The sequence below is a fragment of the Plectropomus leopardus genome, chromosome 20 (genome assembly GCF_008729295.1).
Source record: "Plectropomus leopardus isolate mb chromosome 20, YSFRI_Pleo_2.0, whole genome shotgun sequence".
NCBI classification, from domain to species: Eukaryota; Metazoa; Chordata; class Actinopteri; order Perciformes; family Serranidae; genus Plectropomus; species Plectropomus leopardus.
Genome location: NC_056482.1, coordinates 13,470,177 through 13,489,835, shown reverse-complemented (window position 1 = coordinate 13,489,835; position 19,659 = coordinate 13,470,177).

Genomic DNA, 19,659 nt, shown 5'->3' with positions numbered 1-19,659 from the left:
TTTAACAAGAGTGGTGAAGGAGTGTCCAGCGTGAACGGTTTCATCTCTTACCACATGGTTTTCACTCCGTGCCTGATAGGTGGTTGGAAAGAAAAATGTTCATATAGCAAAGTGACCCACCACAGAAACAAAAAACAAGTGCTTACATCTTCTTTCAGGCTGGTCAGCAACTAAAGATAATCACCATAGGCATAGATTTTTGTTGGGACTCAGCTGACACATCTCTCTACCCCCTAACCCTTATAGTTAAAACATCTGCATTCATATGAAAATATGAACGTAACAGAGGACTATTGTTTCACCGCACTGCTATAATGCCACTCAGATGAAATAGTGCCTTGGGTAAAGTAGTTGTTGGCAGTAGTAACTATGCATGATTGAAGCAGGAGGTACCATGAAATTTTCACCATAAATTGATGCAGAAAAGATGCAAATTTGTGAATAAACATTCACCAGAATGTAGAAACTGAAGGGTTTGATGCTCAAAATTCCTTTCCTTTTTGTGATGTTGAATTGATTGAAACAAAATCTACACCTGTGACAGCCAGTGCTGCTTTGCTAAAGGACACAATTTGCATAAATGTGCTGTTATTTAAATGAAATAAATGCATTTAAACACTGACGAACCAAAGTTTACAACAAAGAAATTCACCTATAATTTACACCACATTTAAAACCACCATAATTTGACTCCAGAACTTCCAAAATCGTGTGTTGTTCATCTTAAAATACCTTTTGTTTCGGTGACTCCTCTGCTTAATATATCAGTTTTTTCAAACTGATGATTAAAAGTTTGGCATCTTGGATTTTGTTCTTGACACTGCTGCGTTTCACAGCACATTACACACTGAACCATGTAAGCGAGAGCTTTGTAGACAGCAACAGAGGTGTGTTCAGAGGGCAGTAATGAACCAGGCGAGGGATGAAGAGAGGACTCTGTGTGCGCACCGGGCATGTGCACATGGCATGCAATCCTTGCAGAGAGGCACATGGCTGCAGCACATGTACGTATGTTCACAGTGTGGCTGCATTTAGCCGCAGTAATTGATAATAAACAGGTCTCATAGCAGGGATTTTATAGCTTTTCCAGTCTTGTTAATTCAGAAAAGAAATGCATTGGTTCTTTTCCTCCCTGATTTCGTTGGCTGCTTCCATGAACATACCTTTGTTATGGGCGCTGGTGGCCAGGCCGCTTTAAACGGCTGTGTCAATACCAGAGACGGAAATCAGGTGGCTGCCATGTCAGGCCCAACACTGGACAGAGTGTTCGATAGGGGATGGTTGTTTGCCTGGTCACGGAACTGTATATTAGTTTCCTTTTCCGACAGCCAGTCAGTGTTGTATATTTTATGATATGAAATATGGTAATAAAATTATATTTTGCTGCAGTGAGGTCATAAGAACAACATGTGAGTCCTCAAGCGTATAGATAAAAGTGCCTTTTTTTGAGACAATGTGAAACAATATTTCCAGTCGAAGATTATTCTGAGCTGCCCTGTTTCATGCAAATGGACAACTGAGTTTTGTATTCTTTCAGTTAAGCATGTAACCGTCATTATCATATACTTTGCAGCTTGAATGATTTGAGTTGCATGCATGAATACATTTAAACAATTCACCACGATCACACAGATTTTCACACGCTGATTTTTGAGCCCAGTATGGCTCACCGTGATGGAGGGCGTGGACTAACACACTACCTATGAAACATATACACTTATAGCGAACCAGTAGGGGGCATTTGTTCTTTGCGGTAGCCAACTATTTTGTGTGAAATCAACCATCCAGATTACAGCCTAACCTAGCCCTTTGTGTGGGGGATAGAGGTTGAACGGTGGTGAGTGGGGCGGCAGGAGGAGGGAGGGCTGGGAGCGGATTCTTGTCCAAACATTCTGCACGCGGATTTGTATTCATTGCACCCCTGCTGCTATTGATATCATTACGCGGGGTGCACATGCTGCGAGGAGGGGGCTGGGACTGGCAACGGGGAGGTCACGGAGCTGCAGGCCCTAACGAGAAGTGACACTGGCTCCAGGTCGGCCAAGCATCCACCGGATTTCAATGGGAGCCGCACTTTCCCAGTCAGCGCATTAGATCAAAGATCATTACCTGCTAATCAAAACACATGAACGTAAGGGGCTTCCCTTGCGTCCATTCACTCTTTCGCTACTCTTTGCTGAGCCGGGGCTTTAGAGGAGATCGAGGTGAAGTAAAGGAGGAGACTGCATCAGCTATGGACCTCCATGGCCCCGTGAGAATAGAAGACCCCCACCCTATCACTGTCTGGACTCTTTCAGCTGTTCCTGCAACCTTTACCACCTGAAACTAACTGTGTGATAAAGTTTGTGTCTAAAATGTTACCAGAGGTCGAAGTTTATGCAAAAATCTCTGGCCACATTGTCAATACCCTCCACAATGCTTGAAAAAGCTGTGTGGATTTTGCTCTCTATCCTTTTCCAAGCCCTTTTGTCTCACTGCTGCATCACCATTATTAGGTCACCACCTCTAAGGGGGGCTGAGCTGCTCTTTACCAGAAGACATGGTCACAGGACTCTTGTCTAGATAGTGACAGATCGTCTCTGTCTCTTGCTGCTTATAAACATCCTTGCAGTCAAGCTCAAATGTGGATACATTTGCCTAACTCTGTCCTTCTCCGTTGGTGCATAATCTAAGATGTTCACGGTTTTGATGTTGGGTTATTCCAGTTAATTCAGTTCAGGGATCTCAGTTGAATGTAGGGTAAGGGGTTTTCAGAAATATGTCGCCTCGAAGCAGAGGCCTGGGTCTTGAAATGTTGAACCCCCTCGGCCAACATGGGACAGGGCGAGAGCGAGGGAGCCCATAGAAGGGGGAGCAGCAGCAGTGGGTATTTTGCTGCTGTACTGAAGGCTCCATGGCCCATTAATCGTTTGTTTGAGTTTCCGCCCCAGCGAGCATGTCATGTCTCCATTAGAGAGGGTTTGTTTCTTCTTCCTGTCCGCCTCTTGGCAGCAGGGGGCTCTCACACATCTCATTTGGCCGTGCACTGCTGTCTGGTGCCAGGCAGACTGTCCTGCGCTTGTGTGTGTGTGCACACGTATACGTGTGTATGTGCGAGTGCAAATGCGCATGGTGAAATTTCATGTTTTCGGGCTACTCATTTCCTAGAGGTGAACGTTAATGCTAATCGAGTTAGGAGGGTGCTGATTCCAATGTGATCTGTTGTACAAACCAAATCCCTCCTAAAGACTGTTGTCAGTTACTTAAGCCCTCTGACTACTGCAATTCATGGATTACTCATAATTGGATTACTTTAGTTATTTTTGTCTTACTTTGCTGCCATAATGTATAACATAATGAGTAAATTCAACAATTTATTTCATGTCTAACTTGAACATGAAGACTTACTGCTGCTTTTTGTTAATGCATAACAGCTGCAAATGAGATTTTTGTGATTATGTTAATCAGATGGAACAGCACACAAATTATCAGCTCGCTGCATCCTGCAGAGTTACAGTGAAAAATCTTGTAAATATAGTGTGCTGTGTGTGTTTTGCTAATATGAGCTGAAAGCTAATTTGTTAAACCTCATGCTTTAAATATATTTTAGGCTCATGTGGACCAACAGGAGAGATCATATTGTGTACTAATAGTTGCGGTTAAAAAAAAAAAATCTAATTATCAGTATTGAAAGATAGCAATGATTAAATGTTAAAAGTACATTAATTCAGTAATAGAATATAATGATTCTTTTTAGTAATAGGTGTGACTTTTCTAAAATATTACAGTAAAAACCTGTCAACCTAAGAGTGCATGTCTCTCAGTTTCAAAAATTAATTACTATGAGTCAGAAAAGATTTTTAAATGATGTATTAGACAAAATTAATCACCTTGTTGTCTTTCCAAAGATATTCCTGCTAAGATACAACATTCCAGTCAGTCTGCCGACTTACTTATTGGGCTCTCCGGTGTAGGAGCTGACCCACACTGCCACGGCCTATCTTGATGTTAGTTTGACCTTCGACCCAAGACTATGCTGTAGACATCAGCCTGCTGACCTGTCAAATGGGCCCCTTTATTCCCGTGACCCACCGAGCCTTCTCCTTTAAACTGAAATATGGCCGCCAAGCCTACAGAAGCCAGCCAATTAGGAAGTAGAAAGAAATCAGAGTGGCACAATGAGCCGAGACTAATAGAGTCCTCTTTATCTGCCGCCCGCCCGTCTGCCTGCCTGCTGCCTTAATGCCCTCACCACTGCTGCTGTTCAGCAGATCTGTGGAGAGCTGAAAAACTGATGATCAGACCTGTGACTCTTGACTGATGCCATTTTTACTTTTGAGCTATTTTTGACAACTTAATGTACAGAAACTCATTAAAAAACACTTCCAGGCTAAATAAATTATGCTCTTAAGAAACTAAATCATGGTTACAAGTACCGCTACATGGGACTGGATTGAATTTGTCTGCTTTCAAACAGCTTCAGCAGTAACCAGTTTTCAGGATAGATGAGACAGCTGCCAACAGATTATTGAAAGGGTTGGGAATTATGATGACAAAGACAAATTAAATTGAAAAACAGTAGTTACAAATCAAAACCAACAATCAGTTTGTCAGTTTGACAAATACTGATAACTGTCCTGCTTCCTAACATGATCTGTGTTGGTAGCAGTTGTTGCAAAAGTGAGGAAAGTTCTTTGTTTCTGTCACAATATCTGATTGTAATTCGACAAACATAGGAAATGAAAAAAAAAACTTTCTCACAGAGCAAAATCCCCACTATTTCTGATATAATGGCAGTTTTGACATTTGGAAACTATACCAAGTTTCTATTCTCTTCATGCTGGCCGCTATGCAGTAAAGCAACGAGAGTCTAGAGGAACATGATGAGTAAAAGTATTGTTATTACTCTTGGTGATACAGTATAATACAAAACTAAATAATCATCCTCTTTATTAAAACTACTCGCTGAGACAAACCCAAAGTTTTGGGTAGTGCTTTATTGTTAAAATCCCGAGAACGGCAATGATTAATCGATCAGTTGTCAACTATCAAATTAATCACCAACTAATTTGATAATCGTTGAATCAGTAATTTTAGTCTTTAGTTTTAAGATTTCTTTTCTTAAATGTTAATATTTTCTGGTTTTGTTACCCCTCTATGACAGTAAAATCAAAATCAAAAACAGGACATTTGAGGACGTCATCTTGGGCCTTGGGAAACACTGATAGAAATTTTCTGATATTTTCTGAAAACACATAGACCAAACAATTAATTGATTAATCCAAAAAATGATCAACAGTTTAACAGACAATAAAAATAATCATTAGTTGCAGCCCTACCAATGGCACCTCTGCATGCGTATGTCTTGACAACACAGTGACTTTAAAACTGTATGAAAGAACAAAACCCAGAATGTTGGCATTGTTCATTTCTGCAAACCTTCTAACATTTGTATGTTATTATGTAGTGAAATATTTCTTTATCTTTCCACAGTGTTATGATTAATTTGTGATTATGTTAATTCACAAAAATCCCTTGGTTCTGATTAAAACATCAATCCCAGTTTGCTTTAAAACATCCAGTTTTGGTGGCACAACTGTGGCTGGAAATGCCACCAATGTCTTGCTAAAAAACACACCAAAAACAACCATTTTTGTAGTTTGTTGGTCTTGAAAAGTGGTCTGCGGCTTGGCAGTCATCTTGCCTGGGTGTCACGCCACATCACCTTTGATGGGAAATAGAAATAATGCCGGCTTGTGCGGTAGCTGCAATAAAAATAAACCTGCTAATGTTTTGAACATCCATCGCCATGCTTCTTGGAATGTTATCACAAGAGGGGAAGTCGCATAACATCACTCAGTGGAAACGCAGTCATCTCGCAGTTGTGTTTTATCAACATTATGAAAAGTTTTGCGCAAATTTATAATGGAAACCCACCTATTGATATTATATGCATGAACTTTACAACGTCTTTTTCTGGTGACGCACAATATATGATGGAAACCATGCACCAACTGCCTTATTGCATACTCTTAATGAGGAAAAACAACTTTTTATACCCATATAAACAGCTAACTTTTAAAGGCAAACAAAAACTTTGTAATTCTAAAACATTCATGCAGCTGAAGTGCCTCTTGTTGTGTTGCTTCAGTGCTTCTCTGTGTGAGGTGGCTGATCTTTATTCCTTCTGGCTTCCACCCTTACTCCTCTTTTCATGTCACTGACACACTCTCCCTGATGTGTGTGTGGATATACAAGATGCACTTACTGCATTTTTCATTTTTCTCATTCCAGTCCTATTTGTTTTCAGGTCCTTGTCTCTTTTTCTTTGCACTTGACTGACTCAAAGCAAGTGTTTGCATCCCTGAGCAGCTTAGGGATGCTGCAACAAACACAGAGGACTATTGTCTCAGTTTAAAAAAAGGACAGCCATCTCTGGACATGTTTCCCTGAATGATTCGCAACACATTTGAGTCACTTGTTCGTTGGCAGTGTCCTTTCATCCCGCATCCCAGAGGAGAACGAGAGAGTGCCACCAAAGGCTTCTGAGTGTCCAGAGCCGGAGAAAAACTGGTGACAAAATCAATAGCTCACTAGAGTGGAACTATTGTAGACTGTGAGTTGCAATTTCTCACCTTGTTGTTCTGAAACACAGCTAATGTTTCCCTTTGCCTCGTCCCTGTGCTGGATTGATATCTGTTGCTTCAAAGATGGACATGATGTCCCTGTTAACCCTTTGTCTGTCAGTCACAAAAAAAAACTTTATGTATGTACAGGCCCCGTTTGTTTTTGTAATAATTCTTTATCATTTAAATGGGGGGGGTTGCTCTGCAAGAAATTTTTGAGCATTAAAAACTTAATTTCCTGCATTCTGGTGAATTTTATGCCCAAATTTGTGCATTTGTGCATCAATTTTTGGTGTAAATGTTCTACTGCTATAATGTTTTTATTGGATGTGGACAAATGTATGTTCTAAATATTGAGGGGGGGGTGTCTCTAACTCTAACTCTAAAAAAAATTATAGTATTCTAAAACACAACTTTTAGGACTAGAAGGATTAGAAGATTAGTACAAATAAAGCACAACATTTGGTGCAAATTTGCTTTGCTTTGCTTAGTGGTATCAGTAAAGATTTGAGAAACTGTAACTATAATTTATAGGCAGTTTGAGTGATAATAACATGTCTTTCATGAAACATATTAATGAAATGATTAGGAAAGTTAAACAACAAAAAAAGCCTTTGATGTGTTTTTATATCCACCATATATAAATGCTGTAGACAAATCTCTGCAGTGGCTCCATATATCATTCCCTCGCTCATTCTGCTGAATGTATTTCAAAAGTCAGATAAGAGCATCACATTGATGAGAAGCAGGCTCGGGTATTTTTACCTCAGGATCCACTTCTGTCCATTGACCAAGATAATAAAGATGGACTCAAGCAAAGATTGCCAGCAATTCCTGCCAGCCCCTCTCGTTTTTCACAGCACTCTCACTGAGCAGGAGGTGCTTTGTTAAGTACTTGTTAAGTGTATTTTTCTTTGTACACAAACATCACCCTGGTAATAGCACACCTTAGTTCTAGAGTGAGCGTTATTGTGTGTGACCTTTGCGTTCAGATGTTGTACATGGTCATTTACTTTTTACACAGTTTACTAAAGAAATTTAGGTTTTCATGCAACACAATGATTTGAAAATTCTTCCTATCAATTTATCTTATTCTATTATACAGAGACTTGGATTTGTCAGTAGAAATTAAACATGCAAAATATTTCAAGTAATAATTTGACCTTGTCCAATTTTTCATTGTAGCACATGAGAGTAAGAAAAAGTGATAACGGTTATTGGTGATATTTCAGTGTTTATTTTTGTTTTCAAAGCTTTTGGATAGGTTTGGCTTTAATCTGCGGTCATTTATTCAAATCCCAATCTGTTTATTTTCTCATGTTACCATGACCTACTACTCTCAATCTTTTGTTCTCATTTTTGCTCACTCAAATCCCCATGGTCCTCTCTCCAAAATGTGGTTTGTACTCTAAAACAGACTTAAGAAAATTTCCTTTGGATTATCATTTTGTTTTAAGGGAATACTTCACCACCAAAATAAACCATTTGTATGTCAATTACTCGCCCAGTGTTACTTTGAATTTGTTAAGGAAACTTTGTTTTTCTCACATGCATGTGTTTAACAACAGCAGAACTATATCAAAGCGTCAAACACTCACACAACTTGTGAAGTATGATTAAGGTCTCATTTATCCAGTAGTATACTGATCACTTCCCAAACGGACAGCTTTTTCCCACGGGAACTTAAACGGAAGTGAAACTTATCTATGTTCTGTGAGTAATTTTACCTCGCTGAACACGGGAGCTACTTGTCTACTGCTGCCTGATTGGTGTGTTTGAGCTACTGTGTGACTATGATGTTTTTAAAGGGTTCATTTAGACCCACCAAAGTCACATATCAGCCTGTTCTCATTCCAAACATGTAAAACAGCTCCGCTTTGTTAGTGCTTTCGGTGTAAGATCGTGACAACAAAAGGCACCATTCACATGTGCATGAAACGGCACTGGACGACGTCAGCAGAGAACACAGCTGGACAGAACCAGTCACGTCGTTATTATATGCTGGCTGACGGCACCTGACATATTGTGATACATACGCGGGCGGCATCACTTGAGACCGTGGCCAGATGGAACCTGTTGCGTGTGCATGAAATGCGCCAGTAATGACACTTGTAGGGTGGGTGGGATCAGTCTGTCATGCGTGGGTCTGGTGTTTGCTTCTTGTCCGAATATGAACCATCCATGCCAGCATGTGCATTTGTTAACATTCTGACATTGGCCATGTGCTGCCTAAACATAGCCACAGTGCCGTGTCATCCCAACATGTGCATTTGTTGACATTACGTTAGCAGCAGATGCAGAAGGATACCTAGAGTGTAATATGTAGACGTGGAAGTCCACTGCAAAGTGGCAACATGTGATGAGTTGGGATGAGAATATGTTGCACACACTGGGTGTATGACTGGATAAATGAGACTTAGATTATACTACATGAGTAGTATGAGAGTTCGTAAAAAGAAGTTTTGCTGTTGTTAAACGTGGACCCCTATGACTTCATTGCATCAATAATTTTCTCTGTTGTTTGATTCTTTGTTTGCTGGAGGCATGTGAGAAAAACAGTTTTCCTCATGGATTCAGTGCAACATGCGGTGAGTAATTTATATACAAATGGTGATTTGGGGAGTGAAGTATTCCTTTAATATTATTACTAACAGTTTTATAAGAAATTTGCATTATTTGAGCAGCTATATGATGAATTCCTTATATTTCTTCACTTTACCCTATGTACTTAAAATACATATGTAGCTCTACTAACCAGCAGTACCACCACTCTGTAACACCAGCTTTCTGCACATTCCCACTGTTTTTTTTTTTTTTTTTGTCAAGACGGCCCATGTTTCAGCACCCAAACTTCAGAGCAGACCCAATGGCGAAGACGGAGGGTCAAGAGGGAAAGTGAGCCTTGAAAGAGTGTACCGCTTAACCTTGACCTTGGGCTTGCATTTCTCTAAATGTGTGTGTGTGCAACTACAGCTGCCCCGCTCGCCACTTCAGAGAGTGTTTACATTTTAGGAGAGGTCTTTATCTCCCACAGGCCTGGGGTCCCTCTGGGTGAGTTTATACAGCCAGTACACACACACACACACCGCCATGGCTCAACGCGAGCCTCTCATAGAAAGAGCAAAGGGAGAGTGCTGTCATACACTCATCCATCTCGGCTACATTCTGGACCAACGCCGGGTGCAGCAGCTCTCTCCCTGAGAGCCCAAACACTGCAGAAGTAGGTTACCTACAGTCTGGATCTTGGAAGGAGAGAAAAAAGATTGTATAAACTACAGCAGGAAGAATATACATAGACTTAGCAGTGACTATGATGGGAATTTCTGTAACATCATACCTTTTCACAGACTTTAATGGCATTAACTGACTTCATAAATCACCAGAATTCTATTTAAGCAGCACCTAATTTTTCAAATGTCCTCCAAAAGACTTCTTTGGTCATTTGTGGTGTGAAAACAAGTGGCTCATGTATCACCAAGACCAGACTAATCTAAATGACGCTTAGAGATTGCAGTTATGTTTGTGTGCAGCGTTTAAAGACATGTATATCATGACTGGTGTCCGTCTGTTGTCCTATCAGTCAGTTTAGCCATTTCGTGTCCTTTCAGACCCATCCATCTTGATAGGGTGCTCTGTTTAGATATGAGGCCGTGGGGTGTCTTCCATACTGTTACTGTCATCTGTCAAGTGTTAGATTCACATTGCTAACCAATGCCTCTAACATTCAAATTAATTTGACTGATTATAAGAGGTGCTGGCTTGTTCTAAGTTTCAGTTGTTTCTATACTCACTGTGCTTTGCATGCCATAAACATTTTTTTTCAAGCCTCTGCATCAAATAGTAAATCTTCTCACAGGAGACATCAGGTTACACAGTCTTAACAGTACTTAACTGGCATCTTGATCTTGATCTTGTAAAACTGAGAATTAGTCCTTTAAGATGAAGGATTTATCTTTTCAAAGGGCTGGTTTGTTTTTCGAATGTGAAAAAAAGACCACCAGCATGATATCACGGCCTCTCCCAGACTCTCTTTTTCTCTCTCTCTCTGTGTCTCTCTCTCTCTCTCTCTCTCTCTCACACACACACACACACACACACACACACGCGCGCGCATTTGCAAAAGTGTGACCTTTGTCACATGCGTAGATAAAAAGCTGTTACAAAAACCAAACAACCTGTCAGGGATAAGATAAAAACAGAACAGCTGATTCACAGACACAAAAAGCTCTGCAGTTCTCATTTTTCCCGCAATGCACCTTTACTCCCAGCTTCACAACAGCTTGCCTTTAAACTTCACAACACACAAAATTAACAGCCTTGATCAGCTGTTTCAGTTTCTATAGACAAGTTTCCTCCATTTTATTTTTTAAAAAATTTTCTTGCAATAAGAATGTGTACAATCAAAAAATGTCCAACATATTTCCATGTATTATTATTGTTACTGTTATTGTCCGGGTTTTAGGTTTTTACTAACCCTTACCCTATTATTTATATTTCATATATCTGGTAATATGAACACTTGACAAAATCCATCCATAAATATATATATAGATACATACACAGATATTTATATTACAGTACATTTATACGTAGTAATAATAATAATAATAATAATAATAATAATAATAATAATAATAATAATAATAATAATAATAACAATAATAATAACAATAATAATAATAGCTTGTATTTATAAAGCCTTTTAAGAGACCCCAGGATGCTTTACATAGAGTAAACTAAATTCGAGGAAGGAAGTCTTAGCGTCCTCTTTGCTTGACTTTTCCCTGACATTCATCCATTGCTCACTTCACAACTTAATACTTTTCAAACCCACAATGCCTTGATCTGGTGAGCACTGTTGCTGACTAACCCAGAACCCTAAAGACCTCAAGCACAGAGCACAAAAAACACAGAAACATAAGCCGGTATGGATTTGAGAAAACCTACTGTGAGATATTGAGTGTTTGTCTCCTTGAGGGCCTGCCTCTATCAAGGTGATTCATCGCAGAAAGCCTGACTAACTGTGCAGGGCGCAATGGAAGTTCATCTCAGATGATGGTTTTATTGATGGCATCAAGTCACACATCGGCCTCTGCGGAGGTGCAATGCAGGCTGCTTAGCCTGGGTGGTAGGAGAGAGAGATGAGGAGTGAAAGCAAAGGGCAAAGGGGTGGGTGGGGGTGGGGGTGGGGGGGGGGGGGGTAAACTGGCACACAGACAGGCCACAGTGTCTCTCCAAGAGCAACATGCGGACACCTGCAATTAGGGAGATCAATACCTTGCCTCAGACAACTCAGAAGGCCTCTGGAGAATAGCATTTATTGATTTAGAACTGGTGTTAATAGAAGGAGCCGATATCTCTGATATTCTCTGCTCAAGTTGGGTCTTTTTATGTTTTCAAAGCAAAATAGCAATCCCATAAGAGGCTCGTCCATTCCTGTCACCTTGTAAACTAATAGTTGCACTGTTAAGACAACCTAATACACTTGATGCATTGGATCAATATTTATTTATTTATTTTTCTGTAGAAATTGCAAAAACCATAGTGATCAAAGAGGATGAAATGTCTATTCAACTAAAGCAATTAAACATGTACAGCAGGATTTTCCAAATTTTTATAAAACATAAATTCTTTTTAGAAATTGCACATTATTTAAATGATCCAGTCTGGCTGTCGCACGCATGATAAGTCAACTTACTGTCCCAAAATGTGATGGCCCCATACTGTTGCTTCTAGACATATTGACCTGCTATGTTGGCACTCTGTCTCTGAAAGCACAGAGGGGTCAGGCAGGGTTGTTAACTCACTACCCTTGGGTTCAGTTACTCTGTAGGCATAGTATTGATCCCCCAGCAGTTACAGAGCTCCCTGTTGAGTATTCCTACAGAGCCATGGCTGCCGTCACGGCTGTGGTATCCCATAGCTGGTTCGTACTATGCAGCAAGGGTTTTTACTTCAGGGCGTAGTAAGCTCTTGCCACAATGCTGCACAATCAAAAGTTTTGGATGACCAGATTATTTGTGCCCTCTGTGTCGTGCTTGTATCAGATTAGGTGTGATCAGTGTTCACGCAACCTTGTTTAATTAAGATTTCCAAATAATTCCATCTGCCATTTCTAAATCAATACAGTAACTGCCAAAGTAACATGATTAAAAGAGTATCAAATACAATAGGCCAATATATATTTAGACATACAATTAAAACAATGTTATGCAGTGTTAGTTAATCTTTATTTGTTTATGTTGTTCATTCATGCTTTTTATTGCCTCTGTGGTAGCTGCTACTCTTACTGTAGCCCAAAAGACATTATACATATTCAACATTGGACAGACCATACATAACCAAACAAAACATGGGTTAGAACAGATTTAGACAATCTATGAAGAAAAGAAAATACATTAAAGAAGCAAATAATGCTAGAAAACATTTTTTTTTTTCACAAAACTGGGCTGTATATGTAGAAGGAGGACATATACTTTTAAAATTGATGCTACATGACCAGAGAAAACAGAGGAAAAGGGCTGGAAAACGTAAAATTACCAGAATGCACTTCGCCAATCTCAAATAACTGAAAATGCAGAAGTACAGTTTGTAGTTTAATCAACAGCTCTAGAGCCAGTGTTTCATGTCATCCAATGAATCGATCTGGAAGATGATAAGGGAGATCTCGGCTCTGGTAAGATGGAGGAAAGTTCAACAGTGCATTTACACATACTTCCCACATTATTATGATACAAAGCTGGCAGAAAATCATCAGAGTACCCCTTCAAAATATTTTCAGGACAAAGCAGATAGAAATGTTTAGATTGAAACAAACCAGCATGCTCAAAACCTCAAAGGCCTGACATAGGTCTAAATGTGTTCCATATGGTAAAACTACAACCCAGGTGGATGAGAGAAAGGGTTGTTTTCTACTCACCGGTACCTACAACCTGTAATTCCCACAGACTGAGTGAGGAACAGAGGGAGTCTTGCCATGATGCCTTATCAGCTCTAATAATGGGACAGCTGGAGGCCATTTTCCAGCTGGGCCCAGTTTTGACATTGAAACACTTATGGTCTACCCTGCCCGGTCTCTCCATGACAAGGATGGATGAGACTTCTGCAATGTTAACCATTCATTCAAATCTGATATGATGGCTTTACTGAGCAAATGCTATAATTTCACTCGCTCTTGGTTATCTTCCATGGAGAGCTGAAGTTGAGAGGAGCCTTTTGGTTAAAAATGGCCTGTCATTGCAGGACAGTGAACCCTTTTTGTTTGATGAAAACATAATGTTAAATCCTGATTAATGCGGGCTGTGATTAAAAAGAGTCTCCACCAAGATGTCATTGTGTAATTGATGAATAGATGTGTGTTCTTTGCACTAAACTGGATAGCATGGCTGGTAGAGCGCAATATTTCACCCAACTGAACTGACTTTTGGGATAAGAAATGTTGCACAGTCATAATTTACCTGTCACAGAAAGACCTCTCATCAGTTACTGTAAATCGATTTGGCCCACAGTCATGCAGGGTTTCTCAATATTCTTTTACATGATAAAAACAATTTTTCTCACCAGTACATGATCTGTTTCTTGTCAGACAAAAGTGCACAGAGACCCAACCCACTCCCCCCTTTCCCTTTTTCTTCACATCAGTCTATTTTCTAATGTTTAAGTCTCAAAACTCCGCCGTGTAGTTAGTTTGTTAATTATGCTTTTTTTTTAATTCAGGGAACTTTGTCATTGAGATCAAGATAACTAATTTAAACAATCACTAAAAATCCCTTATCAAACCAGTAGCAAATATTATTAAAGATATCAACAATAGTTGTACCTCAGAGGAATAAATGTCTCCAACTTTCAATTGTTTAACAGTTCCGTCCAGTATTAATATGCATAGTACTGGACACCAGTCCTCGCAAGCAACCTCATTGACCGTGAATACAGCCGTCATAATGTTGTCAAACACCCATTTTATAGCATCTAATTACATATATAGTTATAACCACATTCATCAGAAAGATACTGCAGCCAGACACCAGGGGGCAACTAAGATGTTTTGGCTCCATGTTTGGGGGCTATCATGTCCATCTTTACATACAGTCTATGTGAGAGCATGGGTCAGAGTAGAATCCTGAGTGGTTCTTGCTCATGTGAAATTGATATATTTAGTCTTTTTGGTGTTTCAAACAAGCTTTGCATTAACAACAGAAATGTGGTGGCCATCAAAACCAGACTGTAACCTGCAGAAGGCCAGGTTTACAGTAAGGCATACAATACAGTATCATCAGCATAAGATTGATATTGCAATGTCCATTTGGAAATAAATGTTATTTTAATACAGTCAATTTAAACAATTAAGTAAGTATATTTCTAAGTAAATGTATTTAAATAATAACTTTGTTTAGCTCTATTTACTATATGTTATATTTTACTTAACATAAAAATAAATTTTAAATATTGAGTGGGGGTCTGATATTGATCCCTGTGGGACACCTTTATCATCCATTTGAGGACTTGATTTGAAACCATCATTAAAAACAGTCTGAATCACCTTCAAGCTGAATCTTTAGAACCCATAGAAAGCGGTTTATCAAAATCAATAATATCAAAACCTTCAGACAAATCCACAAAGATCACAGCACAATGCTACTTTTGGTCAGGCAAGTGAACAGTGTCTTTCACAACAGCAACAGTTATTGCACTGTGACGATGTGTAAAGCTTGACTAATGCAGCTGAAGGATATTACAATATTATCGCCCAGAGAGGCATGTAGTTGTGAGTTACTAGGATTTTACATTGACAGGACATTTTGGATATAGGCAGATGGTTGTTTAAGTGTACTTATTGCACCAGCAGTTCCAGCTGAATGTTTCCCACTATGGTATGGACACGGTTTAACAGCTTTTACGCTGCCTTCGAGCTCTGAGACACTCTGGTTCTCACCCTTTCAACACTGCACCATCCCTGTCTGCCTTTCTCGGAGGACGGTCCCTACCCTCCCCCTTCTCCTCCCACTCTCTCCCCAGGCCTTTGGCCAGGAGTAGTGCTGAAAGACTTAATGGTGGGAGATGGAAGGGTCTGTGCTCCCATTTCAGCGAACCCATCCCAGGACTTGTCTTGGGCCGACTGCGGAGGCAAAAACTGGCCGCTGTGCACAGATGCAGGTTTCCCATCATGGTGATGCATGTCTCTGTTGATATGCTGTACGTCTTTACATGAACCAGAAAATGTGTTATCTGATGGAGGGCTCTCTTAATTCCAGACTGACCCCCACTGCCATCTCAGCAGAAGTCTCAAAGCCAGGCATCAAACATCTGCCCTGGAAACATGCCAGGAAAAGCGTGCTAGACTTTATTTTATCTGCCAGCAAGAGCAATATTAGTATTTGCCTCCTTATGTGGAGGGCCCAGATGCTCTGTCGATTGAGGTTCAGGTTGGAGCCTCCCTTAGAGAGTTGCATGAAGAAGCATAATCCCGTAGTTATAAGAGTAGTTAATCTCTTTGTCCCTTTCTCTTTTTCTTTTTTTAGCTTTGACAGAGCCCTCTGACATTGATGCTTGAGCTTGTTGTCCAAAGGTTTTCAAAAGGAGGCTCCCATTTTCTAATGAAAGACCTAAAGTTGCAACAGTTTGACTTTTCAAACAGATGTTTGTGACTCCTACATGAGATGGATTTGATTCTCTGAAAACCCTCTTTGTGCAAGGCACTCATCCATCTGTGGTGATCTGTGTTTCAGTACATCTTAATAAAGTAATCCCCTCCCTCGTTTTTCTACCCCTAGGAATGCTCTTGTTCTTGCACTCTTCTCCTTTGTCATGCGGGGCACCCGGACTATGATTTGTTTAGGTTTCAGATTTAAGGTTGACTGAGGCCATGACTCATCATTACTCTGAGATGACTTGTTTTAATTTTCTCTCTGCTGAAGTAACAAAAAGATGTAGGATTTTCTAAGAGATACTTGATGTAGTTATGAAGAGTTCAGTGCTGTTTTGATGTGCTAGTACTCATTTAAGTGTCGACATATTTAAATAAACAGTTCTATAAAGATTGTCCCTACATTTTGTCATATTCAAGCAGTCCGCAGATAAAAGCACTGTTTCTTTTCATCCTATCTAACCCTATCAGCACAGGTATGGCAAAGATATACACTCATAATCCAAATAAACCAGCGATGTACCAGTGTGAAGTTTCATTCATCATCCAGGCTTTCCATTCATTATACATTCATTTGTTTTCCTTATGACATATCTCCAGACTTTCAACCGCTGACCATGATAACTGAAGCAGTGGCCAAAGGTTCCAGCTCCTCCCTTTGAAAAGCTGACCCGTTCTTTAAATGTTTAAAGAGCCTATTGCATCATCGGCCCTCGCCCACACATGCATGTTTGGGTGAATCGTAAAGGGGGATGCATGGGGGTGGGTGTTGTGATACATCATGTGTTTAAGCAGTGAAGGGGAGGCCCGGGTTGTGCGGGGTTAATGACTGGCCCTCTCTGTGGGCTGTGCCGGCTCTCGGAGAGGATAAGGCTGGCGGTGTAGGGGCATCTGGAGCGCAGGGGTCACATCGCTCACATCAAAGGAGGCTGGGAGTCTAGGTCACTGTGTTTGGCCACAGGGTGGTGGAGAGAGTGGAGGGGTGGTTGGAGGGATTGGGAACAGGATCACAGGGAGTCAAAGAGATGGGTAGAGACAGAGAAGGATGAATACGAGAGAAAGCAAGAACCTGTGAGGGTCAAGGGATGGGGGAAGGGAAATGGACAGCTCAGAGTTTGTCATTTTCAAATTTCCTGTGAGCATTTCAATTTCATATGTGAGCAGTTTTCATTAGTCAATTATGGTATCTAAAAAGAGTCATGGTTGGGTGTCATCACATTACTTACTTATAGATAACATGACAATGTAACATGATAATGTACCATGACGTAAAGTCACATATGTACATACGTAAAAGTTGACTTTTGAGTTCACATGGGACACAAACCAAAATCTCCTAGGTCAAAGTCATGTGTTTGTTTTACCAATCCACCACCAAGATGGACCCTCTCCCCTACGTGAACTTCCTCACTCGTTTGTATTAAAGTCATCTGACCTCCTTCTTTGCATATGACATATGACAGATGCCAACCTGCAGTGTATAGGTCATGTAATCCCAGCCTCATGATTACATGGGTTACATATAAATTATATCGTGTTACTTTTCATAGGTAGAAGTGTTAAAAGTGTAACGGACCATTTTGATGTGTTCAGGTTCACTCATTCACCATCTAATAAAACTTTCTTTAAATGCCGGTGAGAGGAATTTAAGTTGAGATAAACAAACTTAAAGTGCATCATGTAACTCATAAGCTACTGTATATGGAGTATGTTATGACAAAACAAGAGTTTAATAAGAAATTGTCCAACTTTGTAAATTTCTGTTGTTAATCTTCCAGTTATGTTAGCCCTTGTCGTTTATGCTAACAGCAGTGCACTATCTATGCTTTTTCCTCTCTGGCCCGCGTTTTTGCCATAAACTGTAAGTTCATTTGAAGTGTCAAAATCTGGCTTAAACACACTTTTTTTTTTAACATGTTGCACTTGTGGCCACTGGGAGTAAATATATGAACACAGACTCTAAATCAATATAGTAAATAATCATTGTCATTGACCAGATCAGTAGCTTTTAACAGAGGAGCTCCCCTCACTGCTGACTGAGGGCGCACTTGTCCACTCAACGGTGACACAGTATGTTACTTCCTTGTTAAAAGCTTATTAAAAGCCCACAAAAGCCACAGAAACAATCATGATGTGATAACTTCCACAAGTAGTTGGCTTCTTAGCTGTCAACCCTATAAACAGTGCTTATATCAGCCTCGATTTTCACAAAACTGAGTGAAAAAGCCCCAGTTGGCAACCAACTTTGTTTAGACAGCAGACATTTAATCCCTTGGATTGTCTGTAGCTTTAAGGGATTCTGGAAACAACAGAGTATAATTAGCTGCCACCAACAAGTGCATTTGTCCAATGTTAAGTTATGCTGGTATGGCCTTTGTATCCCAGGCAAATCATGTTTGTATAGACACACAAATTAAACATGGAGCTTCTATCATTTCATTCACCGCTGACAGTGTGAGCTCCACGCTGGGGACAGTTGGTGATTGTCAACTGTGAGCATCACACAGGTAATGTTACTTAAAAGTTATTAATGGGTTAAACGAACACGTTGAACTCCTCTGGTGTCAGTGTGAGTTCGTTAGATCATTTAACAGCTGATACTGTGTTAGTTCCTGCTAACCATGCAGATGTTGAACTGACTGTTTGCTGGTAGGAGAGTGGCTCCGGAGATGGTTTTTCAGTGCTGGGTTAACATGTAAGACAGCAACAACAGAGAGTTTGCCTCTCTGGCTGGGAGCTGGATAAGAAGGGATGTCAGCTGATGAGACATTCTTCAATGTGGCCCAGGACACATAAGTGTACACAATCCTGAAAGAATGTGGCCATATATGGCCCACATCACCTCCAAACGTCCTCTGAGAGATCAGATCTCAAGATGCATTAAGGACACACTAGGTGCATTCACACCTACTTAGAGTTGTACACTTGTGATCTGCTACCTAAGACACATGCTAATACCAGCTGTAAACCAGGGTTTTTTTTTTTACATCAGCTAGAAATTCCGTTCATCTCTGTCCAAGCAGTGAACAAATATCCAAATTAGTAGTCACAAAGTTTTGAGGAGAGACTGGCAGATATAAAAAAGAAGTAATCACATTTTCACTGGCCTCCATACTGCTTTCCCTGGATTACTAACCCTGTTTTCCAGCACATCTGTAACATAGAATGTAACACACCAAAAAAAAGAAAGAAAAAAAAGGCATACCAGTTTACTGGCAATGGAAAGGAGTCTATTGCCAATTTTTAGCATTTAAAAAAACCTTTACAAGCAAGCCATTTTTGGTGTAAAAAAAGTATTAGACATCAGTTAAACTCAGCAATATATATCAACACAAGATAGAAATTCCAATCTGCCAAAATAACTAATGGGAATTTACCTTTAGATAACACAAATATATCTGAAAAAAACTG